This window comes from Brienomyrus brachyistius, chromosome 5 (genome assembly GCF_023856365.1).
Source record: "Brienomyrus brachyistius isolate T26 chromosome 5, BBRACH_0.4, whole genome shotgun sequence".
NCBI classification, from domain to species: Eukaryota; Metazoa; Chordata; class Actinopteri; order Osteoglossiformes; family Mormyridae; genus Brienomyrus; species Brienomyrus brachyistius.
The window spans coordinates 15,367,656-15,381,551 of NC_064537.1; positions in this window are offsets into that span (position 1 = coordinate 15,367,656).

Sequence of the window (13,896 nt, forward strand, 5' to 3'; positions counted from 1 at the left end):
CACTTAACCATCTCTCCTATTTGACTCTCCCTGCCGGCCCCTGGAGGATGGGCTCCCCCTTTGAGTCTGGTACCTCCCAAGGTTTCTTCCTTCTTGGGAGTTTTTCCTTGCCACTGTCGCCTTTGGCTTACTCACTGGGGGCTTTGGGTGAGGATGCTGTAAAGCGCTTTGAGACGATGTAATGTTGTGATAATGCGCTATACAAAAATACATTTGTTTGTTGTTGTTTGTATTTGAACTGGCCACCTATCTGATCATAGACACAGAGTCCTAACCTGCTGATGCATGCACCACCCCTAATTACTGGTTATGGGGAATCAGCAGCAAATTTGATCTTGCGGTAATTTATGAACTTGGCAATGCAGTCATGAGTGAAGAGGGTGTACAACACTTGTTGAAAATCAGACTGGATGAGGTTTTATTCCCAAACTTTACAAGTTGGGTCTGTCTGCCAAAAGTCAAGGGGTGTCTGAGGTTCAGTTCCCTGACTTTTCCCATCTGATTTTCCTGCTATGATGGTGTTTCAAGTTGACCTGAAATCAGTGAATCGTATCCTAAGGGTGTTTAAGGGTGGTGTTAAGGGCCAGAGATACAGCATCATTCACTGACCTAGTCCTCCGGCATGCAAACTGTATGGGGTTCAGAGAGTCCGGAACAATGATGTTGATGCGCTACTTGACTAATCACATCTTCCACTTAATAACCAGTGAGGTGAATGCCATTGGCCGCTGTCATCTCCAGATGGTTCTTGTTTTTACCCCCTCCCAGCTCCCTGCCTGACAGTCCATCTTTAGCTGGGAGGGAGCAAATACATAGACTGTCTGGGGGGTTTGAAAAACACTGCTATTGGCAGGTTGACAGCCACATCTGTGTGGTTTTCAGCAGTGGCAAAAGTATGGTCCTCTGGAAGCGCAGGTGGACAAGGGACATGGACAATGCAATGTTGGGCACCTGTAACCGACTTCAGAACACAAGAATCAATGTCATTAGCACCACATGATTTGTGATTTAGATCTCCTTCCATCCTGTTCAGAAAGTTCAGAGAGCTTTGCATTTCTGGTCAATATTTTTTCAGCCTCAAATCTTGCAAAAGACTTATTCTACTGTGACATGAGAATTTATAATCCGACACTCCTGTCCTTTGTAGTTGGTGATGACCTGCAGGCCATTCCATAGATGCCATGTGCTGGCATCCCCACATTGTGATTCCAGACTGCCTTTGTAGTCTCGTGAAAAAGCACTTGATTATTTATGTTCAGTGCTAGACATTGTGGATCAAGCGAAGGAGCCTCAACCCTAGTGTAGGGTGATCCATGCGCGTACGATGAATTCAATTTCAAATATTCGGTGGTCATTGGAATGCAGATCTCTGCACCTTAAAAGAATTGAGTTCAAGCCAATAAGGCGGTTTTCAAGAGAATGAGAGATTTAAATTAGACGTAATTTGCTGTATTAATGGAATTTAAACATAGTCATTAATAAAAAATGTTAAAGAAAATGCCAGAAATATGGAAAAAAAACTTGTACTTTTGGCCCAGGCGTTTTCAGGAAAAAGAAACAAGTGAGTGTGAAATAGATTGAAAGGTAATGTTGCAGTTAAGACTGCACACGTTATAATATGGACTGACAGCTGAAGTCCCAGAAAATGCTCTGCTGTGGGACTCCTGAATTCCTTAAATAAAATGTCTAGCATAAGTTTGGAAGATGGATGTAATATCTAGCTATATAAAAAGATTAAAAGAAAATGTACTGACTTTGGATTAAAGTGTCAGCAAAACATCATAATCATACCTTAACAACAATGTCACTAAAATGGTTTTGGCCTAGTTATGATTTTGCGGTGTGTGTGGAGTTTGCATGTTCTCCCCATGTCGTCGTGGGGTTTCCTCCGGGTTCTCCGGTTTCCCCCCACAGTCCAAAAACATGCTGAGGCTAATTGGACTTGCTAAATTGCCCGTAGGTGTGCATGCATGAGTGAATGGTGTGTGAGTGTGCCCTGCGATGGCCTGGCCCCCCATCCTGGGTTGTTCCCTGCCTCGTGCCCATATATTCCGGGATAGAATCCGGACCCCCCACGACCCAGTAGGATAAGCGACTTGGAAAATGGATGGATGGATGTTTTTGTGGTCAGTCAGTATAAACCTTTGTAGTCAAAACATTTTAAAACTCTTTTAAAATGAAACTGCAGATTCATGAAGAAAAATGTACCCCTTTATTAATACTGAGTTCAGTTTGTAAATTTAAATTTCTAATGCAGATTTGTAGACATACCACGCCATGACATCTATGTAGCTACTAGCTAAATGTACCGAATAAAGGGATTTCTGTTGTTATTTATATGTGGTTGTATACCTGAATTTAGATTTTAAAAAGCTAAACTTGACTTGATAGTTGGATGACTCCAATACGACTTGAGGGTTGAGGATTTACATGAAACACTGCATTGTGATACAGTCGCTGACTGTGCGGGTTTGAGTCTCTGGGTGTTATTTTGTGGTGCTTTCTGATAATTAATAGGATGTATTTTTTCCAGCCTTGATTTGGATCCTCTGGAGACACCTGATCTCCACAGGAGCCAAATGCAATCATGGTGCTACAGGAGAAAGTCTCGAATTTTCAACAGTCGCTGGGCTTACAGGCACATGTCTACAATGCAGCTTGCATTGTTTACAGATATACTTGTTATTAATGCTGAAGGAGAAGGTCGGGAGTATTGATGCCACACTTCTCTGTGGTCGGGGTTCAAATCCCAACCCTGTTCCGTGTGTGTGTGTGGAGCCATCTTTCCTTATATCTGTGTTGATTTCTTTTGCCTTTTTTCCCTATACTTAGACAATTAGGTGAATTGTTGGTGAATCCACTCATAGTGTGTTTGCGCCAATGTGGACTGGCATCCTGTCCAAGGTGTACCCGAGCCTTGTGCCCTGTTCTGCTCTGGATAGGTTCCAAACCCCACTATGACCTTGGAATCTTAAAGCTTCTTCTGTATAAGCATAGAGAAACAAGCAATGTTGAGGACCGAAAATGCAGTGGTTAGCCAAGGACACTTAGTGTAGCAGATGAAAGACACATCATGTAGAATTCATGATCAGAAGATGTCCATCAATGCCATCAATTCAGACCTATAAGCAGGACCCTAGTACATCTATCTATAATCTACAAACGTCTGGCCAAAAGTGGTCTTCATCAAAGACTAGCAGCCAAAAAAGTCATACGTCTGACGTGGGAACAAGGCGAAGCAACTGAGCTACACACAAAACACAGGAAATGAGATGTAAAAAAAAAATTGCAGAAGTTGCTCTGGACTCACAAGTCAAAATTTGACATTTTTGGCTGTAACATAAGGAAGTTTGTTTGCCAATGGGCTGGAAAGAGGATGAGGGTCTGCAGGCAACAGTGCCGCTTCCGTGCAGGTTTGAGGCTACATTTCTCAATGCTGAGAAGTAAAGATATTAATGCATCATACTGTACAGTACCATGAGAGATATTTAATTAGTCCCAAATTGATACTGAAGCACGAAAACAGCCCCAAACAGATCCTTAAAATCTGTATAACAGATGTACATTGGGCAGACACAAAAAATTAAATAGCTTGAGCTTGGGACTGGGCTGTGGTAGCGGATACTAGTCAATTAAAAAATGCCTGGATCAGTCTCAGTTCCGATCCTTGATATTGGCTCAGGACATCACTGCTGTATATTCATTTACATAACTGCTTATTATTCAACAACATAATTAAATGAATAAACCAATCAATCAAATTATGTTTTAGTTAATATAATTTAGAATAGGCTCACAATAACACTTGTTACAAAAGTTTTAAAATGGATTCTCTTAGTAAAAAAAACACAGATTAATCAATCAACTTAATTATTGTAATCAATAAGGCAAAAAGTCATTTTTGGATGGATTTATATGTCATTATATGTCCAATTAACCAGTAAGATTCACAGTATAACAGTTCTAACCTGATATTTCACATTTACTACCTGCATTAATGTCTCATATGGCGTAGGGTAGAGTATGAAGAGGGCACCACACGCTAATGACTATTCAGAGCACAAATTCACTTTTGCTCAAGTCTTGGGATTATGACAGGAACCCACAATGCCTGGAGGACATCTGAGTCAGCTGGAGATACGTTGTGGTCTTTGCAGGTCAGAGCAAACAATGTGCAATGTAAAAATCACTGTGACGTTAGTGAATTAGTAAAAACTAGCTTATCAACATCAAACTTTTTGCCTGAAAGGTGGCTGAAATAATGGCAATTAAAATGTTATAATTATACCACTGGAGGGATGATGCGACAGTGTTCAGGAACTCCATGCATTCCACCCACTCCCACATTTGATTGTCAGTTTTTCCTAAGAGACTATTTTTGGGTAATTTAACACAGAGTGACATTAATAGCCTAAAATCGTCTCCATAAAGTTGTTTTCCTTCCACTTGCTCTCACTGCTAGGCTATGCTCCAAATACCTGTAAGACCGTCACACTGAAGATCGACTTCATGGTCTGCAAGCAAAGCTACATATAATAAGCACCAAACAGTTCTTGATATCTTTGCCTTTGCGAACTGCGTTCATTTTAAACATTCTGCGTATCATAGAGGTTGGATCCATTTTTTTAAATCTTCATATTGTGCTGCAGGTGGATGGCGATCGCGGAGTCAAAATCTGGGAGGACGCACAAAGTGGCTTTACTGAGCGTATGTCACTCCAACAACACACACTGCCCACCGTGTTGACCATCCCAACTGCTCATACACACACACACCATTTACAAAAGTTAACATTTACACTACACATGATTACATATGGCAGTAGCAATACAATACATACACAGAGTTATTTACACTGAGTTACACTGCTGGCACCAGTTACAAATACTGATGCACTGTCTGACGGGTATCTCCAACACTACAAAAATCCCCCCCCCCCCCGCCCCCAGGCGGTTACCTGTCCCTGTACCCCCACAAATTCCCAATAGTGCATCGGGCAGTAGTGAGCCCTCCCTGGCCGCCAGGCCCCAAGTCCCCCACCATCTTCCTCAGTTCCGACCGCCAGGGTACTCACCACCAGTACTGGTGATGGCTGACCTGAATAGGCTAAGGGTTCTTACGAACCCCGGCGATCACAATGAAGCATGACAGTCCTGTGCCGCTCTGGCCTCCACACCGGGTACACCACCACCGAGATCGGCTCCAGGGCTGGAGGACCTGTCCCCGCCCATTTTTGCCTGGCCGTGGTCGAATCCTGAGGTTGCCAGGTTAGCTCCTACAGGGTCTCCACACGCTCCCTTATTTTACGCTTCACAACGAGGATCACCAGCTGCATGGCTAGGGTGCAGTGAACCTGCTTCACCAGTCTGTCACGCTATGGTCAGAGGAGGATAGTGCGGGTCTTCATCCCACACCGCCAACCCGCCAAATACCCGCACCTCGAAGTTTCTCCCCAGGCCGCTGTACAGTCCCTCTGGGGCCCTCAAAGTGACTAAAAAACCCCTCAAGGAACTTGTGGTGGTGGCGCTCGGGTCGGTAACCACATAATATAATTCTCGGCCACTTTGTGAAGTGATCCATGGCCACAAGATGGAGTGGTTCCCAGCCTTGGTGGAGGGAATCGGACCCAGATGCTCCATGTGAACGTGTCACATGTACAGTTAAATACACAAATTTAACAAAAAAAGTTTTTAAAAACAAAAATACATGTATGCATGTATAATACCTTAAAAGTTTTAGCGATACAGCAAAACACAGACAAAAGATCATTGAAAACATGTAAATGAGTTTCTAAATGTCAGAAACCATAGGTTTCGGTCCCTAGTCATCACATTAAATACCAAGATGAACTTATTGTATTACACGAAGAAGACTTGGTAAGTTCCATTAAAGGTGTAAGATCAACTCCAACACAAGGCTCAACTGGACGTGCAAGAATTCCATTTCCCCCATTTACATTGTTCTTTTGATTCTTGAAACGTTTAGGGGTGACAGAGAAGTGGAAGCTCCCAGTTCTTCAAACATCAAACTCAAACTTTCAAACATGGTTTTCATTTGAACAGAAAACACTTCCAGCCCATTAAATGATTATTATGTTTTATGTATATTAATATAAAAATGTGACTCATTTATGAGTCTAAGATGTAAACTATGATTACCTCACTTCTTCAAGTTGAAAAAAATAACTGCTTTTATATATCATACACCTGGCATTAGAAAATATCTTATATTCTATTTTTTTCTTAAAATCTGGAGAATAAGTAAGAAAACATGAGGTAGCTTAGAGCTCCACTCTCTGGGGAAACTTCAACTGGCCACCTATATCTCCTTCAAATAAAATTACTCTCTGCTGGATACCTACTCTTGGAGCTTTGCTGGTCATCCCCGCTGCTTGTCCTTAAACATAAATGTTGTTGCAGGATGCTTTCTTCTGCATTTCATAAGAATATAGCCAAGTCCATATGTGCCCTTGAGAAGTAAAGTGGGCTATCTCACAAAAACGAAGTTTTGAGGAAATGAGCTCCAAAGTTGAAATTTTTTCAAAAAACTCAGTGTGCCCTACAATTGATATAATATCATAGGTAGCACAGAAGTATGACTTAGATAATAATAACTTATCCAATTGAAAATATTCAATAAAAAGGGGGTAGGGGTCAAAAACGTGGGATAGCCCACTTTACCTCTCAAGGGCACATATGTTGCATGTGTTGAATTGCTTTGCTTAGAATGCTAGTCCTGGAAAACATATTTTTTAGAAAATTTGCCCATGGGCTTCATTGAGGGATGGTTTGAGCTGTTGTTGTTGCTGGAGGTGCCTTCCTCATAACTTTGCCTGACAAACTCTGAGATGAATGATTGGGTCCAGCTTACTGAAGGAGAAAAATGCCTTTTGCATGTTTAATCCCAAGCCGGTGCAGGGGATACCACTGTTGCTTCACCCCTCTAGGACTTGGGTGTACGATGCTTGCACTGTATTCTATTGTATTCTAAACATGCTAAGATAAACTGGAGTTATCAAATTGTTCATAGGTGTGAATGTATGAGTGTGCCCTGCAATGGGTTGGCGCCCCATCCTGGGTTGTTCTCTGCCTTGCCTCCGTAGCTTCTAGCTTAGGCTCCAGACTCCCCACAACCTTAAATATGACTGAATATGACAACTGGGAACTTGATGAATGTTTAATTTGAAAAGCAACTAATATTCATTTTAATTTCCCCTGGAACAAGCATGTGGATGCTAGCCAGGTGTATATCTTGCACATATCTTAACTAGATAAAATTCAATTAATGAAAATCAGCACTTACATCATTTTGCCTGGCATGCAGGTGAATACATGGTGCGCCCTAGTGGTCGAGGTGTGAAAGTTCAAAGAGCAAAGCCACCAACATAACACTCCAATGGTAGATAATTTACATCATTTATCCCATTGCTAATATAGATACCCTGTGTGCGTATCGGTTCAGTAGGTAAAATATGTAATGAAAGTCACCTGTTCTGCTGTAAATGCCAAACAATCCCAAGACTGAAGCCTAAAGCGAGAGAACCGGGGGGTAGGTGTGTACCCCCAATATTTAATTTGGAATCATTCATCCCCCCCCAATGAAAATACCTTTGTATTCAAATTGTGTAAATAGCTGTGTCCCGCCTCCAGTGGGGGAACCACTGTGATTGGCTGATTGAGAGACCATCCCAAAAATCTGCACCCACACCGGCCCTCCGTGCATCAGGTTCCCCACCCCTATCCAAAAAGACACAAGGAAAGGGGACAATGGTTATTATACTACCGGAAATATTAAAAATTGCATTTGGAAATGAAATCATGATGAATGTTTAGAAGACGCTCCAGCCGAAACTGGAAAAACCACAGCAAACTACTTAAAGGAGGGATTACAAAAAGATTTTAAACTTTGCAACTCTTGTCAGAACACCATGCTGATTTTATGGTTCAACATGTGACGTGACTACAGTCTCACAGGGTTAGTTTTTAATATCAGCCCAAGTGCCTCGGTTTTACAGGAAGTATCCCTCCATCAGTCACTAATCAGCATGAAGATAAACAATCACATCATTAATTCACCAGTGAGCTGAATCTCTTGTTTCATACTTAACTCATCTGGCTGAAGGGGCTCCTTGGGCACAATGGCTTAATGAATCATCTTTCCCCCTGGAGTAGGGAGAACACGGCGTCTTATCGAAGCAGACTGTGCACAAGTGCCACCGGAACTCTCCTTGATTCAGAATTAGTGGCAAAGGGATGTGCTGATTATTGTATGGCTCATGGTGCAAATAAGCATGGTTACCTAATTATATACAGCTTATATAGCTTTTTAAGCACCTAGATAGAACAGGCAGGAAATTAGCACCCTGCTGTAGTGCCATGCAGAAACATAGGCTAGATTTTGGTGAAATGTATGGCTTTGTCCTGTGGAGAATCGCTGTGGAGGTTACAGCACTGATAAATCACTATGTCTCAAATTGGTCACACAGGATGTTAACAGCACACAGAAAATCAAAGGAGTGCCATTACTCAGAGTCACATGCCATTACAATTATAGGATGTATAGAAAATGCTTGTTTTCCTTTACATTAACAGTCAATTTATTAGTCCATATAACTTTGAATAAGGAAACTGAGAATGAATAAGGAATGGAGAATGAATGTCAGAGAAAGGACAAGCCAGAGAGTATAAACCCCAGAGTGTCGCTTGCATCTTATTCAAATCCCCTAACAGGAGTTAGCATCTTCTCTCTCTCTCTCTCTCTCTCTCTCTCTCTCTCTCTCTCTCTCTCTCTCTCTCTGTCACAATCTAAAGAGCTCTAGAAGTAACAGCCAAGGCCCCTGTGTTTTCTCCACACATACACATTATGCATGGATGCAAAGACTGTATGCACCGTATGATTAAGATCACACACAGTCACTGCCACTGCATCACCAGGGCAACCTAGCACACGGCCCCCTCAAGACACCTTCAATTCCAGCCATAAATCTGTAAGTTTGCAAAAATATTGTGCTACTTTTGAGTTGTAGAATGCAGGGCACTTCATCCAGGGGCAATCATCAGACTAAAGGAATCATTTTAGGTTTTACTTCAAGTGATGTATCACATAGTTTGAAAACCGCCAAGCACCACGTAGGCAAACATTGCACAAGTTGTCATTTACACCGTGACATTTTCTAAAATATTATTATCAATCCGTTTTAATAATATAGCGATTTCTTGTCTTGAGTCAATTCCTTTTCCCGCAGCAGAGAAAAGCCTAAGGCTGCATTCGAAGCCCAAATGCATCACAGGGGCACGGCAAGGCTGTCCCATTTCGAAACCTCCTCCAAATGCAGCCTAGAAAAGAAGTCGTTCTTGTTCTAGGCCATGAAGGACCCATCAGATGAATCAGTAGCCCAACTTATTCCAAGATTCATTGTGCAGACCATACACAATACTCCTACAAAGGCTACATAGACCGCATCCTTCAAAGGATGCTGCCCCTGAAGTCGGACAGCAGAAACTAAAATGATTACGAATGGCTCGGAGAACACATGCCGAGCTCAGGTAACAGCAGCAGCGGTAATATTTACACTGGTTTTTTTGTTAACAAATACTAGATAATCTTGAAAATGATCATTAAAATTCTGCTTAGGGCCCCAGTTTGGTCAGGGGCAGCTTTGCTTAAGTGAACTAGAGTGTCTAAATTGACTGTATGTGTAAGTGAATGTGCACCCTATGATTTGTTGATGCCCCATCCAGGGTTGGTTCCTGCTTTGCACCGATTGCTATATAAACAATTATTAAATTAATTGGTAGATTACTCAGATATGAATTGTTGCAGTGAGGCAAGACACAGGGAAGAATGATCCACTATGGTGCCACCAAAATAGAATTATAGAAACGTAGAAGACATAAAAAAGGACCCTGAAGGGTAAAAAAACAAAGCAGAGAACTAAACTATAACTAATCACAAAGTAAACTAACACTAAAAATACAACTAAGAAGACACAGGTAATTAAGACATGTGGGGAGTGAACAAGGAGCAGAACACAGTAACACAGGAGCAGTATCAGTAAATGATCTGTACTATTATTGAGTAAAAACTGATCCTTTCAAGTAATCATATTCTTTGATGAAACATGAAAAACGCTCGTATTATATACCGTATGTATGAGTATTTGACAGACATGGGTATTCAAGCTCACCAGGTTGAGCAGTGATCTTCTGTTTTCCTTATGGCATCAGTATCAGCTTTCAGCACTGAGCATATCGTCTAATGATGCCAGAAAACGTGGACACACTCGCAGGTACCTCATCCCACGCCTGCTTCACCTCGAGACCCTTAGGTGGAGCAGTGTTGCTCCCATAGATGATATAGCCGCGCATTTTCAATTAGCACACCAGAAGGTCAATTTCCTCGGCCGAAAACCAATCCAGTTTGCAGGGTAAACACACCATTATAATAGCAATCCGCCGTAGCTCATGCACTGCAGCCTTTTAAAGGTGACGTGAGATGCCATTCGTTTTGGTTTATTGTATGTTGCACCTAAAAGAAGGCTCTGAATAATTAAGAGAGTTAGGACAACGTTTTTTCATCTTACGCTGGTGCCCGTCTGTTTTTCCACTGTCAAACAACAAAATGGATTTGGACATACCCATAAATGTTAGATGCGCATTGCGCTTTAAGCTTTACATTAGATCAAAATCAAAATTGAGTCCTAGGAGGGACATGATAGCCAGTGACACCTGCTGGCCAGTCAGGGAACAGACATTCTGAAGGGGCAGGACAGGGACCGGTCCTGACAACTAATATCATGGATAGTGACAGCCTGACTTGCAATGAACGTCCAGTAACGTGTTTTTGTGCTGCATGAAGTTGTGCAGTTATTTTATTTTCAGGTCTGTATCCTGGCTGATTTTTAGTGTGGAGAATTTCATTCGGAGGACTAAATGGGATGAAATTAGTCTTCTTGCCTTTGTACAGTCCGTGGGGTAAACCACAGAGGAGATCACATTTCTCACAAATTTGCCAGCAGTATTACTGCATTTTTAAACTGCAAATAAAAAAATGATGTAAAAAGAAGATCAAAGAGTATGTTGGTAGCGGGAGATGAGTTCACAAGGTAGGGATTGGGCAGGAAATGAATTACCCACTTGAACAAATTTGTACAGATTTCTAATTTCACTGCTTCTCAAACGTACACTGCAATTCCATTTGAAGCCAATAAAGAAACTTAGTTAAAACGTAGCCCAAGACAGCGGACATCGTTTCCTGAGCCACTGTTAAAAATGTTCAAAAACCAAGCTAATCAACTATCTGAGGTGCAGAGAAAATCAAACATAGTGCAGAACGCCTAGAGCAGAGAAAGTGTTTATTTTCCTGATGCCAAACATGAGTAACATCCCTCAGAGTAGTAATCTTGTTCAGTTATATAAACTATAAAATGTGATCTAGGAGAATTCAATTTTTTTCCCAAAAAATGAAGAGTTTAACAGCCAGACATATATGGTTAAAAAATAGCAAATGTTTTCTGTACTCTAAGACAACCTTCCTGCAAAAAAATGGTTTGATTTCTGCATTCTCTATTTCTGTTGTGACAAATAATCCTTGATTAATGTTTAGATTCAAATCATTTAATGCAGTTCCTTTAATACGTTAATAAAATATTATCCATCCATCTTTTGAAACCAGTTAGTCCCATCCAGGTTCATAGGAGGAGGTTCAGGAGCCTACAGGCGCAAGGCAGGGAACGACCCAGGATGGTCACAGGGCTACTCACACACCACTTACTAACACATGTACACCTATGGGCAGTTTGGTAACATGCCTTAGCATGTTTTGGACTGCGTGGGGGAAACTGGAGTACCTGGAGGAAACCCCACTATGACACAAGGAGAACATGCAAACTCCACACACATGGAACCCTGGTGGAGACTCGAACCTGGGACCCAGAGGTTTGAGGCAACAGTGCTAACCACTGCACCACCATGTCACCCCATAAAATATCATGTAATAACAAATTTTAAATTATCTCATCATTGATTTAATTTACCCAGTATCAATATTTGCAAGCATAGATCAAACTGGCATCATTAAAATGCAACTTTGTTTTATTTTATGGGTGGATACATACATATTATGTACATTATTTTTCAATCTAGCTATCCTTAAATGGTAATTTCTCCAAAGAAATAGCAATAGGCAACATCACTTCTGAAAAGCCTGGTGATGTGTGGTGCTTAGATTTCCCACGTGAGCTAAACATAATTTCCTGTAATTTAAGTGATTGCAGGTCCTCCGTGAACCAATATTCAAGCCATTTTGGGGTTGATTGCTTCCAGCTTTGAAGATTAAAATCACCCATGCAAAACAAGGGTTGCCTACACAGAACCCCAGTGTTTGCACTGTGTGTCATGTCCTGTCCAAAGTCTTTGCCCTGTGCTGTCTGCTGTCCCGTTTGTCTCCTGGACAACTGGTACAAACCCCCACACACACACACAATCCACCAAGCCATATGCCTTTAGACTGGGGGAAAAATTGGAGAACTTAAAGGAAACACATGGAACAGGGAGGGAACTTGCAACATCCACAAAAACATGGGGTGGATTCAAACCCACAATGTAGTAGGTGGCAGCTCACATCTCAGGAGACTTATTTCTTTCATTTGTCGGAGGAGGAATCCTTTAGTGGCATCTTTAACCAAGGCGCTTTACACAGAAGTTCTTGCATTTTGCAGAAAGTTACAGGTAAAACTTAAAAATTACACAGTAGTTTGTTACCTGTAACAATCATGTAAAGATTATGCAATAAGAAATCTGAACAATATACATTTGCTCTGCAAACTATAAATCCTTCATGTTTCATCTCGTACAGAATTTCACCGTAGAGCACAGTCCTACCCTGGCTGGATTCTCAGTCAAGGTCTATAGATATCCAGACCAGAGCACCAGAAAGTCAGTTTCTCCCATTCTTGAGTTAGACTTGCCTCTGCATCAAGAAGTAAAAAAGTTACAAATCAGGGGTTGAAATCATAAACAACAACAACTATATGGCCTAAATCAAATCTTGAAACCAAAATGCACAGGGTCAGCCATTCCAGCACAGTGTTCATGTAATCCAAGTCATGTGACAAATGTACCACAGAGTCCCAAAAGCAGCTCACAAACTCAATCGCTTTGTTAACTTCATTAAACTTTTTAACTTCATTAAAACACGCCCATTAACTCACATGGTATTTTTGGCTGCTTTAAACTTCATAGAGAGTGACTAAATTTATTTCTAGAGACAGTTATGCAGTTATTTTAGTTATAGTCTGAATTTTTGAATTCACATAATTATGTACTAATGTCTTCAAAATGAGTGAAACATGTCCCAGATATTATTAATGGTAATCTACATGCAATATACTGGATTACAATTCCTTGAATAATTTCCCTCAAGGTATAAAGATTTTTTTAAAAATCATGATATTAGCTAAAAAATATTTTCGAATGGTAATGGAAGGTACTTGAAAGTTTTTTTTGTTTCATTTCGGTGTCAGAGGCAATGCTTATAGTTATGTTTAGTTATAGTTTTTAATTTTATTTTTGTATTATTTTATTTGTTTACAAAAATGTCCTCATAGTTTTAATATGTATTAACAATGATAACCCTGCATCCAAATGTGACATTGAAAAAAAGTCAGAATTACTTTAGGGATTTTTCTCTGCAGGGACCTTCACAGGCTCGTCGTGCAAGACAAACATAAATATCTCATACAAAATCGCTGACCTTGCTTATTATCCCCCAGCAGAGGAACAACATTTCAATACGTCCTGAGGGGCCCGTTTCCCCCCAGAAACTGAACGGGCCCCAAATAATCTTCATTATTAATTCCTGTCAATTTAATCCATAACTGCCTTCCTGGTGCCCACC